Source organism: Ranitomeya imitator, chromosome 8 (genome assembly GCF_032444005.1).
Source record: "Ranitomeya imitator isolate aRanImi1 chromosome 8, aRanImi1.pri, whole genome shotgun sequence".
Lineage (NCBI taxonomy): Eukaryota > Metazoa > Chordata > Amphibia > Anura > Dendrobatidae > Ranitomeya > Ranitomeya imitator.
The window spans coordinates 176,235,182-176,248,702 of record NC_091289.1 but is presented as its reverse complement, the minus strand read 5'-3'; positions in this window follow the sequence as shown (position 1 = coordinate 176,248,702).

Here is a 13,521-nt window from a genome sequence, read left to right as displayed (position 1 = left end):
TTACAGGAAGGGGCCAGGATGGAAGACATTATTACAAGAAGGGGCCAAGGATGGGAGACATTATTACAGGAAGGGGCCAGGATGGGAGACATTATTACAGGAAGGGGACAGGATGGGAGACATTATTGCAGGAAGGGGCCAGGATGGGAGACATTATTAAAGGAAGGGGCCAGGATGGGAGACATTATTACAGGAAGGGGCCAAGATGGGAGACATTATTACAAGAAGGGGCCAGGATGGGAGACATTATTACAGGAAGGGGCCAGGATGGTAGACATTATTGCAGGAAGGGGCCAGGATGGGAGACATTATTACAGGAAGGGGCCAGGATGGGAGACATTATTACAGGAAGGGGCCAGGATGGGAGACATTATTACAGGAAGGAGTCAGGATGGGAGACATTATTACAGGAAGGGGCCAGGATGGGAGACATTATTACAGGAAGGGGCCAGAATGGGAGACATTATTACAGGAAGGGGCCAGGATGGGAGACATTATTACAGGAAGGGGCCAGGATGGGAGACATTATTACAGGAAGGGGCCAGGATGGGAGACATTATTACAGGAAGGGGCCAAGATGGGAGACATTATTACAGGAAGGGACCAGGATGGGAGACATTATTACAGGAAGGGGCCAGGATGGGAGACATTATTACAGGAAGGGGCCAGGATGGGAGACATTATTACATGAAGGGACCAGGATGGGAGACATTATTACAGGAAGGGGCCAGGATGGGAGACATTATTACAAGAAGGGGCCAGGAAGGGAGACATTATTACAGGAAGGGGCCAGGATGGGAGACATTATTACAGGAATGGGCCCAGGATGGGGACGACTAGGAAGGGGGACATTATTACTAGAAGAAACCCTTGATGGTGGGGCATTATTACTGGAAAGGGCAAGGATGGGAGAAATTATTACTGGAAGGGACCCAAGATGAGGAACATTATACCAGAAAGGTGCCCAGGATGGGGCTTACCATTACAGAAAGGGTACAATGTTAAAGGAGCCAGGATCCGGGACATTATTATAGGATGGGAGACATTATTACTGGAAGAAGCTCAGGATGAGGGACATTATTACTGGAAGGGGCTGAGAATGAGGCTCATTTTACCAGGAATGGGCCCAAGATGGGGCAGATTGTTACAGAGAGGGTATATTGTTGCAGGAAGGGACCAGGAAGGAGGACATTATTACAGGATATGAGACATTATTACTTGGGGAGGGCATGAACATGTCTTTATAGGCTCAAGAAAGCTACAAGGGCCCATAGCCCAGTTCCAAATTTACTCCGGAGCCAATGGGACTCTAGATACACCACTGAGAAAAACCCTTTAACTTTGTATATGGACTCTGTAATGGTAAAATAAATAAATAGCACATACTCACCTTCCAATTCCTCACCGCTCCTCGATACCACTGACCCTCACTTTAACTCCGCTTTTTGAGAACAGAAAGGATTTTAAATAAGAGGAAAATTACAAAGTTGATTAGTTTTATAGACACTTTACATTAAAGTAGTTGAGACGGCACCTTTTAGTCTGGGGAAAAAAAAGAATGATGGTTAAATAAAACTAATTTCATTTTTTTTCCCATTTATGTATTTTTTATTTTATTTTTCACAGTTCCTTTAAATAGCACTTTAATTACGTAATTTCCCGTCTTAGTACCGTAATTCATTACACGAGCCAGTTATTCTTTTTCGTCTTATTGCTCCAAAATGGAAAATAAAGAAAATAATTAAGACAAATATTGTCGCTGCCACTTTTCATTAAAGTTCACATCAGAAAAGTATCAGGTCTATAGCATTAAGCACAAAGCTACAATCTTCTGTGTGATCTATAGACAAAACATATATAAAAATGCTTCAAAAAAACCTGACTTGATTTTCACGAACTAAGTATCGTAAGTTAGGAAATCAACAAGTTATAAAAAGCTTAAATCACTCAGCAAAATCCCTGTTATTATAAGTAGTAAAGTGAGAGCTGGATGCGGAGGAGTTTATCTGGCACTGTATAAAAGTCGAGGATGCTGATCGCTGCCAGTAATGTAGACAGTAATTTTCTGGGCAAAAAAAAGATCTTCACTCCACATCATCTCCAGGAATGCAAACAGTACGATCCAGGCTCAGAAAGGTGCCACAAAATATTTACTCATCTGTAAAATAAGAAACCACAAAGTAAAATAAAACGTATAAAAAGACGCCAGATTATACTAAAGAAGAAGTTTGTGTTAAGAGTTCCTCAGCTGTACAAAAAGTTTTTTGTCTAAGATGTTTATGTGGATGAGAAGTGGAGCCATAAGTGGAATCAAGTAATAAATTGTGATGAAACCACAGAATACTGCTGGGGGTGTAAGGTGGGGGCGACTCAAGGAAACATGTTAGAATAATTAAGGAAAAATGTACAAAACTTTGATTAAAAATGATATGAAAATTGACCCCTATATAATACAATTACTCAACTTTTTTTTTTTAATGCAAGTTGGAAGCAACAATATTTACCAGTCACTAAACCAAAAGGAAAAAAAAATCCGCACTGAACAGCTGCTGAAACACTGGTATCGGGTATACAAAGCTTGCTATGCGTTAAACAAGCCAGTTCATAGGATTCGGGTGCTCATTGAAAAACGCCAACACGATATGCAAAAACAAAAAGCAAAAAAAGAGCACTCACCATCCAAATGAATTCTTAGTCTTTATTGTGGCATTAAAATAACAGCAGGGTCCCACAGGAAGAACAGTAGTGTCAGGAGATGATGGCTGTTTCACGCTGCCGTGCTTCTACGGGTCTGATCTCGAAAAAGACCCGTAGAAGCGCGGCAGCGCGAAACGGCCGTCGTCTCCTGACACTACTGTTCTGTTTTGAAAGTTATGCTCCATCCAGAAAAAGACTAGCCCAACACACATACATAAGATAAAAGGTCTTTGTTTTCCAGATTAGATGGTGAGATTTGCATATTCCATAGATATAAGCCAGCAGCCCCAATGACTATAGGCAGGTCATATCTCTGCTATTTGATTTATAAAATACTCAGGTATATAGATTGCCACTATAGATATCCATTAGCCAAAAAGTGTCTCCCTTAGCTGAATACATCAGTTAATTATACACAGTTTTATCTTTTCCCTACAAGTAATTTGAAGTATTTATTTTGAATATGACTCACCATCAGTTCTTTCAGGCGATAGACATTGGTGGACACTTGGGTTACCGATTTTCACATTACAAATTTGTCGCAATCAAAAGCGTATTAACAAATGTAACAAACGTCTACTTGACAGCTTTCATGCTGAAGTTCTGGGAATAAAGGTGTCAAGCAGGCACATACTGAAACCTCTCCGTTGGCCACTTTTCTTATGGACATCTCGCGGGCAAGATTGAGTAACTTCAATTTGCGAAACTTGCATCTTACTAATGTAGGTGTTAGGCTCACAAGGTGAGGTTGGTCTTTTAAGCCTCAAATCCGAGTGGGCACACGGACTCTGCGCACTTATGCGGCAAGCAGGAAGGCACGTGGGGAGTAAGGTCTTTGCACAATCCAGTGGAGATGGAAGCAAGTAAAGGGCAGTATGTACAAAAGGAGCACACCAAACTAAGAGTTGTAGAGTCTCAATCCCAAGACACTGGTGTTTGTCTAAATGCACCATAAATAGTCTAGTGTGATAATTCATAGATCCACTCTGGGAAACTTGCAAAACCCGATGTGGAGCACAGCAGAGGGCAGCAGACTCAGGATAAGGAAATGGAGCCAAGGATACCCAGGACAGGAGTGTAATAGTCTGGAAGTTATTGCATTTTTCATCTTGGTCATTCACGCCATCAATAGGAGTAACATTTTTCAAGCTAGTGAAAGCTACGGGAACACTTGAGCTTGATTTCGCTATACTGTTTCTGTAACTCCCAGACAAATAAATTGTAATTAGGAAAACAGCGCAGCATGCCCGAGTTATGTAAACATTTGGCTTTTTCATACCACCACTTCCTGTGGCCTGTGCTTGGATGTTGTGATTCCCGGCTCAGCCATGAACCACCAAGATGGTGATGACCTATTGGTGCTTCCAACAGTTCATCACCCTTATAATCACACCGGAGGAGTCTTGAATAAGCACATTTTGAAGATTACACTCTTTCAATAAAAGAAGTCCAACATTTATTTTTCTTTGGTTTTTTCAAAAGAGTATTTGAAGGAAATGGCTTGAAGTTATGTTTGGCGCTTCGGAGGCTCGTATTTTATATAGCCGAGTATTATGTTTATTTTACACAACGACCCGCTACCTGATCTGCCTCATATCTACATGTACGATCTCATCCTTTACAAAGTGAAGCATGTGGGAATAAAGTTTAGCCCAAGAATAATAATGAATCTTGGGCCAATTTTTGTGAACGTGTAAACACCTAAGAGGCTTTAACAGAGTTTATCGGAAGGATTGTTTGTTTTCACTACATTTTGTCTTCTCCATTATGAACAAAGCAGTGACCTGTGGATGTTATCCTGCAATCTTTTTAGCGCTGACCACAGAGTTTTTCTTGTTTTTGACAAACCCAAAAATATGTAAAAGCCAAAATTCTTTACGTGACGCCATTCTGGAAAAGTCCTTCTCATTTAAAGTGGACCTGTCAGGAGATACTTGCATTCTCCATGAAGGATGAGAAACTTTCTAATAAATCTTATCAGAGAAATTGTCTTCTTTCTCCTCCAGGATTGATCATTCATTCTCAAAATTCTCAATTCACGGTCACGGATATAATGTGTCTTCAGTGAATACTGATTTTTCCATAACTGAGATAGGAAATGACAGTTTGTGCTCATTAAGTTCTATGGAGAGCTGTAACTGAGGTTTCAGGAGAACTTTCAGCAGAATGTCCTATCTCAACAATGGGAAAATCTGTCTTCACTGAAAACAGATTTTACAAATTTTACCCATAAATTGAAAGTGAAAAATCAGTCCAGGATGAGAAAGAAGCAGATATCTCAGATAAGATATGTTACAAAGTTTGTGTACTATTGATTCATGAAATAAAAATTAAAATAACGATTACTGTTTAAGATTGATCTTCTGAAAGACATTAATAAAGGCGTGATATAATGAGCTGGTGAAATATCTGGGTTCCTCTAGTAATACCCCAATTGGGGGTATATTTTTCATATTCGACTGTAGAGTCTTAAAAGAACCAACATCTTTGAAAATAAGATGTTATCTTTCTTGGGTTGAAAAGCGTAGGATTAAGCTCCAGTTGAAGTCACGGCGCTCTGGCTTATGTCTACATCTGTAAGTTTTCATCTTGACCTTGACCAAGTTATATCTCTTCTCTGTTTATAATCTTTCATCTTGACCCTGACACAGTTATATCTCTACTAGACAGACCGTAACACTTTTATAAATTATGGAAAGCGTTGTCCACCAACTACAGAAAATGATATGTGATACTTGTCAAAGCCTAAGATAAAACGTGGTGAAATGGCTCAACCTCTACTGTATTTATCACTGCTTGGCTTTACATCTACATCATTGAAAGATGGCTGATGAGGCCAAGAGTATCCTAAATAAAGTCGAAAAACTCAATAAATAAATCATTTTCTTAACTCTTCATAATCTTATCTCTTAGGCCTTACCCTAGTCCAGTCTGGAACTTGTCTCCTCATTAAAGCTGATAACATAAGGTTGACAGGACCGATCCCTCGTAAACTCATATTGATGCTGGGTTATGAGGTTACGTTTAGTGAGATGCTCCATCATACATTTGTTAGAAAACCCTCTAAGTTTTGGATCCAATTTTGAATCATTGCACCATGTTTGCTATGTGCCAGTCCTGTAGTACAGAGTCTGTTGGAAAATTAGAAACAATGGTCTGTCTATCTACTGAATTTAAAGGGGCATTATCCAATCCCAATATGTAGGAGGTGTAATAATAATAATATTAGCAAATACCTCCAATTAGAAATGTAGTAGAGTTTTTCTGATTCACTATGTCTCTTTCCTCCTGTGCAATCAATGTAGGACCTTAGGTATCCATGGTTATGACCACTGATATAGGGACACTTAGGTAGCTAGTTGTTAGTGGTCGTAAATATGGATACCTAAGGTCTCGCATAAGGAAAGGGACCTAGTGAATTGGAAAAACTATGCTACATTTCTAATTGGAGGTGTGAAGAATATCGAGGGATTTAATGGCAGCTTACAATCCCCTTTCAACATATTTAGCTGTAACAGGACATCTGGCTCAGCAGGTGGTCCAGCCCCACCAAGTAGTATCCAAGCTCATGCAGTATATTACTATTACACCTACTACATAATGGGATAGGATCTTGGAGATTGTAATAAATCTTTAATTCCTTCAGTACTCCTGTGTGTATGCCCTCTGGGCTCAGTGATTTGTGATTTTGAGGTGACGCCGTACTTCCTATTGATCTAAGCAGGTGACATTTATTTGAGAATTTAGGTATCCCCTATCATTTCATTTGTCAACGAATTTTCTTGTGAAAATACTATAAAGAAAAAAAGAGTTTAGTAGATTGGCCTTTCCCTTATCCTTTCCCCCCATTACTCCCAGATCATTTTTGAGGGGTTCAACACTATCAATTTTGAGTTTCATACTGTTTTTGAAGTGGAAGAATATTCTTGTCAATGAGCCTCAAAATAAACTCTCAATATTCCAACTACGGAAAACTGTTTTGTAAGATGTTCTCCAAAATGGTTCTCGAAATGCCAACCTCTCAAGTCATAACGATCATATGGGTAGTGATAAATGCCACCTAGGTGAGCCTCAGTCCAAGGTGATGGGATCTTTAAGATAGAAAGGTATTGTAGATCCTTAGGGTTCTTCAATATTATTTCTGGCATCTAGAAACTTGTTTTTCCACTGACTACAATTCTTCCTGGCAGATCATCCACCTTTAAAGACTCAAGCACCGGCGGATAGAAACATCTCAGCCAAATAGGAGCTTACAAACTTCAATATTTTCCAGACATTGGGACTTAAGAAAAAAAAAATACAAATCCACATTTTTTTCTAGCGTAAAACCGAGTATTACAAAAAAGTAAATTACGTCTGCACCAAGGATTTTGGGATTCTGTAAGATGCTCTCTCTAAAAAGTATGGGTGGGTGGTGAAATACTGGTTAAAATGCAGTTCTGCTCCAATCAGTGGCGCTTGTCCACTCGAATAATTACCTATTCTAAGACATTATGTACATACCTGTAACTAAAATTGTCTTGTCTCATGATTACCGAATTTTGCATTTATGCTGGTTTGACCATTCACCTCTACAACAAGAAAAAAATAAATAGACCTGATGCAAACTGGAGGGACCTTGGCATCAATTAGGAAAGTAAAGAATAGAGTCCATGAACTGTGCAATCAGGATTTTTTTCTTTTTCACAATAATGTATGTATAGACAGTAACATGCGCGAAAAAAAGGAGATTCTTAATAAATTAAAAGGAAAAATAAAAGGTTTGCAGAGAAGCAAATCGTTGAGTTTTTCTGCCATCTGTTGGTGACTTGAGTGTAAGGCAGCACAATAAAGCTGCATTCAAAAATAGCATTAGTATAGCATAAAAAAACGGATAGTATATGGATGTTATCCTCATAAATACGCTGTGTGTACTTTACTTTTCAATGGATAAGAAAACCTAAAAAATATTTCTGAGATTTTTTTTATGTTTGAGAAAAAAAAGGACTTGCGAAACTGACCTCAGGGTGTATGCACGTGACGTTTTTCCAGGCAGGTGAAACCACAGAGTTTTTCAGTAGAAAAATGCTTCGAGAAGCGCCTGCATTTTTTTTCCGGAATTGTCTTCTTTAGTGTTTCTTTGTTTCCTGAGCACTTTTTCGATATTCTTTACAAATGATGGTTTTTTTAAAAACATTTTTGTGGCTTTTTTTTTAACCTGTGCTTTCCATTTTTGTTTTTGTTTCTTACACTATGCAACAATAAAGAAACCGATAGCATTTTTTAAGCAAAAACACTGGCAAACCGTTAAAAAAATTATTTTCAGTTGTCCTATCGCCTTCTATTACAAAGTATAGAGTGTCTTCAAGAGCAGAAAATGCTTGAAGAATTATCGGGTGACTTCTTTTTAACCGCTTGGTGTCCTTGGAAGCCTTCAGGAGGTTTTTGGAGTGAAATGCTCCTGAAAAAGACGTGCACATACCCTTAGTTTTACAGCCAGCAGGAAAAGTCATTCGGTCTAGGTCATGATTAGGCCAGAATCACACAAGAGAGTTTAATCCTAGTGTCAATGCACTGTGCTTTCATCCTTTCACATGAGAGGATAGCAGCACAGGGGCGGAGGAGATGGAGAAAGTGATTTCTCCATCTCCTCCATTGACGGCATCCGCTGTAATCGGACTGCACTCGGATAACAGAGTTCGATTCAAGTATGATGTGTCTTACTATGGGAACGAAAACTTAGGCTTAAGAGATAACGGTCATCAGAACAGAATATGGCTATGGATAGAAGTTCAAGAGTGGAAGCACCATCACCAGCCATCTCCTCCACATGGATGACATCAAGCTGTGTGTGAAAAACGAATGAGATAGCAACTCATTGATCCACCTGACAAGGTTCTACAGCCAAGACATTGGGATGTCCTTCGGACTGGAGAAGTGCAACTGGTTGGTAATAAAGAGAGGCAAGGTAGTCAAGTCTGATGGAGTGGAATTACCAGCAGGGCACATAGCAGATGTACAGACATGCTACAAGTACCTCGGCACCACAAGGATACGGGAACCATGATGAGGAGGAGGCAAGGAAAGCAGCAACATCCAAATACCATCAAAGGGTAAGACAGGTCCTGAAGAGCCAGCTCAATGGGAAGAATAAAATCCGCACCATCAACACATATGCCCTGCCAGTTATCAGATACCCTGCATGGAGGTCTCCAACCTAAGTCTAACACCCAAAGATTGTATACCAACAGAAAGGAGGGCGGTCGAGGCTTGAAAAGTATCCAAGCCACCATCACGGATGAAACAAGGAGTATCCAGGAATACATCAGGAAAATGGCACCAAAAGGTGAGATGCTGAGAGAAAGCCTAAGGCAGCAACAACAGATCTGGAAGGAAGAACAAGAACATGAAGCGCCATGGCAAGACAAGCTGATGCATGGATGTACCATGCATGGCGCTCACAGTCAGTGCGGGAAGCTGACAGCGAGGGACGCGACAGACACCGGAATGTAAGTATGTATTGTTTGTTTTTTGTAGGTAACCAGGGTAAATATCGGGTTACTAAGCGCGGCCCTGCGCTTAGTAACCCGATGTTTACCCTGGTTACCAGGGGACCTCGGCATCGTTGGTCGCTGGAGAGCTGTCTGTGTGACAGCTCTCCAGCGACCACACAGCGATGCTGCAGCGATCGGGATCGTTGTCTATATCGCTGCAGCGTCGTGATGTGATGGTACCTTAAGGAAGAGGCAGAAGGAGGGAGGTGCTGGACTTGAGGGTGTGAAAGGAAGGAGTGAAAAACACTGTGCAATATGAGGTGGATGAATGAGTTGGATGCTGAAGAGAAAGGGAACGAGGGGAAATGAAGTAAAAGGTATAAAGCACTAAATGGGTGATCACAATTAGTCAAAACAGTAAACTGAATATAATAACAATATTTATGAAAAAGAGAAAAAGGAAAAAAAAGGGCAAAATAGTAACATAGTAACATAGTAACATAGTTAGTAAGGCCGAAAAAAGACATTTGTCCATCCAGTTCAGCCTATATTCCATCATAATAAATCCCCAGATCTACGTCCTTCTACAGAACCTAATTGTATGATACAATATTGTTCTGCTCCAGGAAGACATCCAGGCCTCTCTTGAACCCCTCGACTGAGTTCGCCATCACCACCTCCTCAGGCAAGCAATTCCAGATTCTCACTGCCCTAACAGTAAAGAATCCTCTTCTATGTTGGTGGAAAAACCTTCTCTCCTCCAGACGCAAAGAATGCCCCCTTGTGCCCGTCATCTTCCTTGGTATAAACAGATCCTCAGCGAGATATTTGTATTGTCCCCTTATATACTTATACATGGTTATTAGATCGCCCCTCAGTCGTCTTTTTTCTAGACTAAATAATCCTAATTTCGCTAATCTATCTGGGTATTGTAGTTCTCCCATCCCCTTTATTAATTTTGTTGCCCTCCTTTGTACTCTCTCTAGTTCCATTATATCCTTCCTGAGCACCGGTGCCCAAAACTGGACACAGTACTCCATGTGCGGTCTAACTAGGGATTTGTACAGAGGCAGTATAATGCTCTCATCATGTGTATCCAGACCTCTTTTAATGCACCCCATGATCCTGTTTGCCTTGGCAGCTGCTGCCTGGCACTGGCTGCTCCAGGTAAGTTTATCATTAACTAGGATCCCCAAGTCCTTCTCCCTGTCAGATTTACCCAGTGGTTTCCCATTCAGTGTGTAATGGTGACATTGATTCCTTCTTCCCATGTGTATAACCTTACATTTATCATTGTTAAACCTCATCTGCCACCTTTCAGCCCAAGTTTCCAACTTATCCAGATCCATCTGTAGCAGAATACTATCTTCTCTTGTATTAACTGCTTTACATAGTTTTGTATCATCTGCAAATATCGATATTTTACTGTGTAAACCTTCTACCAGATCATTAATGAATATGTTGAAGAGAACAGGTCCCAATACTGACCCCTGCGGTACCCCACTGGTCACAGCGACCCAGTTAGAGACTATACCATTTATAACCACCCTCTGCTTTCTATCACTAAGCCAGTTACTAACCCATTTACACACATTTTCCCCCAGACCAAGCATTCTCATTTTGTGTACCAACCTCTTGTGCGGCACGGTATCAAACGCTTTGGAAAAATCGAGATATACCACGTCCAATGACTCACCGTGGTCCAGCCTATAGCTTACCTCTTCATAAAAACTGATTAGATTGGTTTGACAGGAGCGATTTCTCATAAACCCATGCTGATATGGAGTTAAAGAGTTATTCTCATTGAGATAATCCAGAATAACATCCCTCAGAAACACTTCAAATATTTTACCAACAATAGAGGTTAGACTTACTGGCCTATAATTTCCAGGTTCACTTTTAGAGCCCTTTTTGAATATTGGCACCACATTTGCTATGCGCCAATCCTGCGGAACAGACCCTGTCGCTATAGAGTCCCTAAAAATAAGAAATAATGGTTTATCTATTACATTACTTAGTTCTCTTAGTACTCGTGGGTGTATGCCATCCGGACCCGGAGATTTATCTATTTTAATCTTATTTAGCCGGTTTCGCACCTCTTCTTGGGTTAGATTGGTGACCCTTAATATAGGGTTTTCATTGTTTCTTGGGATTTCACCTAGCATTTCATTTTCCACCGTGAATACCGTGGAGAAGAAGGTGTTTAATATGTTAGCTTTTTCCTCGTCATCTACAACCATTCTTTCCTCACTATTTTTTAAGGGGCCTACATTTTCAGTTTTTATTCTTTTACTATTGATATAGTTGAAACACAGTTTGGGATTAGTTTTACTCTCCTTAGCAATGTGCTTCTCTGTTTCCTTTTTGGCAGCTTTAATTAGTTTTTTAGATAAAGTATTTTTCTCCCTATAGTTTTTTAGAGCTTCAATGGTGCCATCCTGCTTTAGTAGTGCAAATGCTTTCTTTTTACTGTTAATTGCCTGCCTTACTTCTTTGTTTAGCCACATTGGGTTTTTCCTATTTCTAGTCCTTTTATTCCCACAAGGTATAAACCGCTTACACTGCCTATTTAGGATGTTCTTAAACATTTCCCATTTATTATCTGTATTCTTATTTCTGAGGATATTGTCCCAGTCTACCAGATTAAGGGCATCTCTAAGCTGGTCAAACTTTGCCTTCCTAAAGTTCAGTGTTTTTGTGACTCCCTGACAAGTCCCCCTAGTGAAAGACAGGTGAAACTGTACAATATTGTGGTCGCTATTTCCTAGATGCCCGACCACCTGCAGATTTGTTATTCTGTCAGGTCTATTAGATAGTATTAGGTCTAAAAGTGCTGCTCCTCTGGTTGGATTCTGCACCAATTGTGAAAGATAATTTTTCTTGGTTATTAGCAGAAACCTGTTGCCTTTATGGGTTACACAGGTTTCTGTTTCCCAGTTAATATCCGGGTAGTTAAAGTCCCCCACAACCAGGACCTCATTATGGGTTGCAGCTTCATCTATCTGCTTTAGAAGTAGACTTTCCATGGTTTCTGTTATATTTGGGGGTTTGTAACAGACCCCAATGAGAATTTTGTTACCATTTTTCCCTCCATGAATTTCGACCCATATGGACTCGACATCCTCATTTCCTTCGCTAATATCCTCCCTTAAAGTGGACTTTACATAGAGACAAACCCCTCCTCCTCTCCGATTTTTACGATCCTTTCTAAACAGACTGTAACCCTGTAAGTTAACTGCCCAGTCATAGCTTTCATCTAACCATGTCTCGGTTATTCCCACTATGTCAAAGTTACCTGTAGATATTTCTGCTTCTAGTTCTTCCATCTTGTTTGTCAGGCTTCTGGCGTTTGCAAGCATGCAGTTTAGAGGATTTTGTTTTGTTCCAATCTCCTCGCTGTGGATTGTTTTAGAAATGTTCTTACCTCCCTTCTGAGTATGTTTTCCTGGATCTTCTTTGTTCAAGTCTAATGTTTTTCTTCCCGTCCCCTCTTCTTCTAGTTTAACGCCCTCCTGATGAGTGTAGCGAGTCTTCTGGCGAATGTGTGTTTCCCAGGTTTGTTGAGGTGTAGTCCGTCTCTGGCGAGGAGTCCATCGTACAAGTAATTCACACCGTGGTCCAGGAATCCGAATCCTTGTTGTCTGCACCATCGTCTTAGCCAGTTGTTTGCATCAAGGATCCTGTTCCATCTCCTGGTGCCATGCCCGTCTACTGGAAGGATAGAAGAAAAAACTACCTGTGCATCCAGTTCCTTTACTTTCTTCCCCAACTCTTCAAAGTTTTTGCAGATTGCAGTGAGGGGGAAAAGTGAATGAGGCAAAGCAGACATGGCTGAATAAAACAAGGTGGGGGTGCCATGCAGTGCAGGCACAAAATAGGGCATAAGTTCCCCCAAAAAAATCAAATCTTGTTAAATAAACAGGGTTAGTGAGTAATTTCCTTAAATATAGGGTTACAAATTTTTTTAGAATGTATGTTTTTAAAGGAACTTCAAAAATGAGAAGTGTGGAAAGAAAAAAAAAAAGGTAAGAAAAAGTGATTCAAGGAGAGCAGTATGTTCAAAGTCCATTCCCAAGTACATATCAAAATCTCCCCAAGTTACAATAATAACTATCTAAGAGAAAAAAAAGGATAGTACAAAAGTCAAAAGCAGAAATGTATGAGTAAAATTATATCCATGTAGAAATTTTTGGACTACATAGATGGATTGATCTCAAGTCATAATTCTCCATAGATTTTCAAAGAGTCTCAGGTCTTGGATCCAAGGAGTCCCCAAAATGAAGCCTCTAAAACCGAAATCCTGCCACACTGGAAGACGTCATCTAAAGATGGGAGGAACGGTGCCATATCG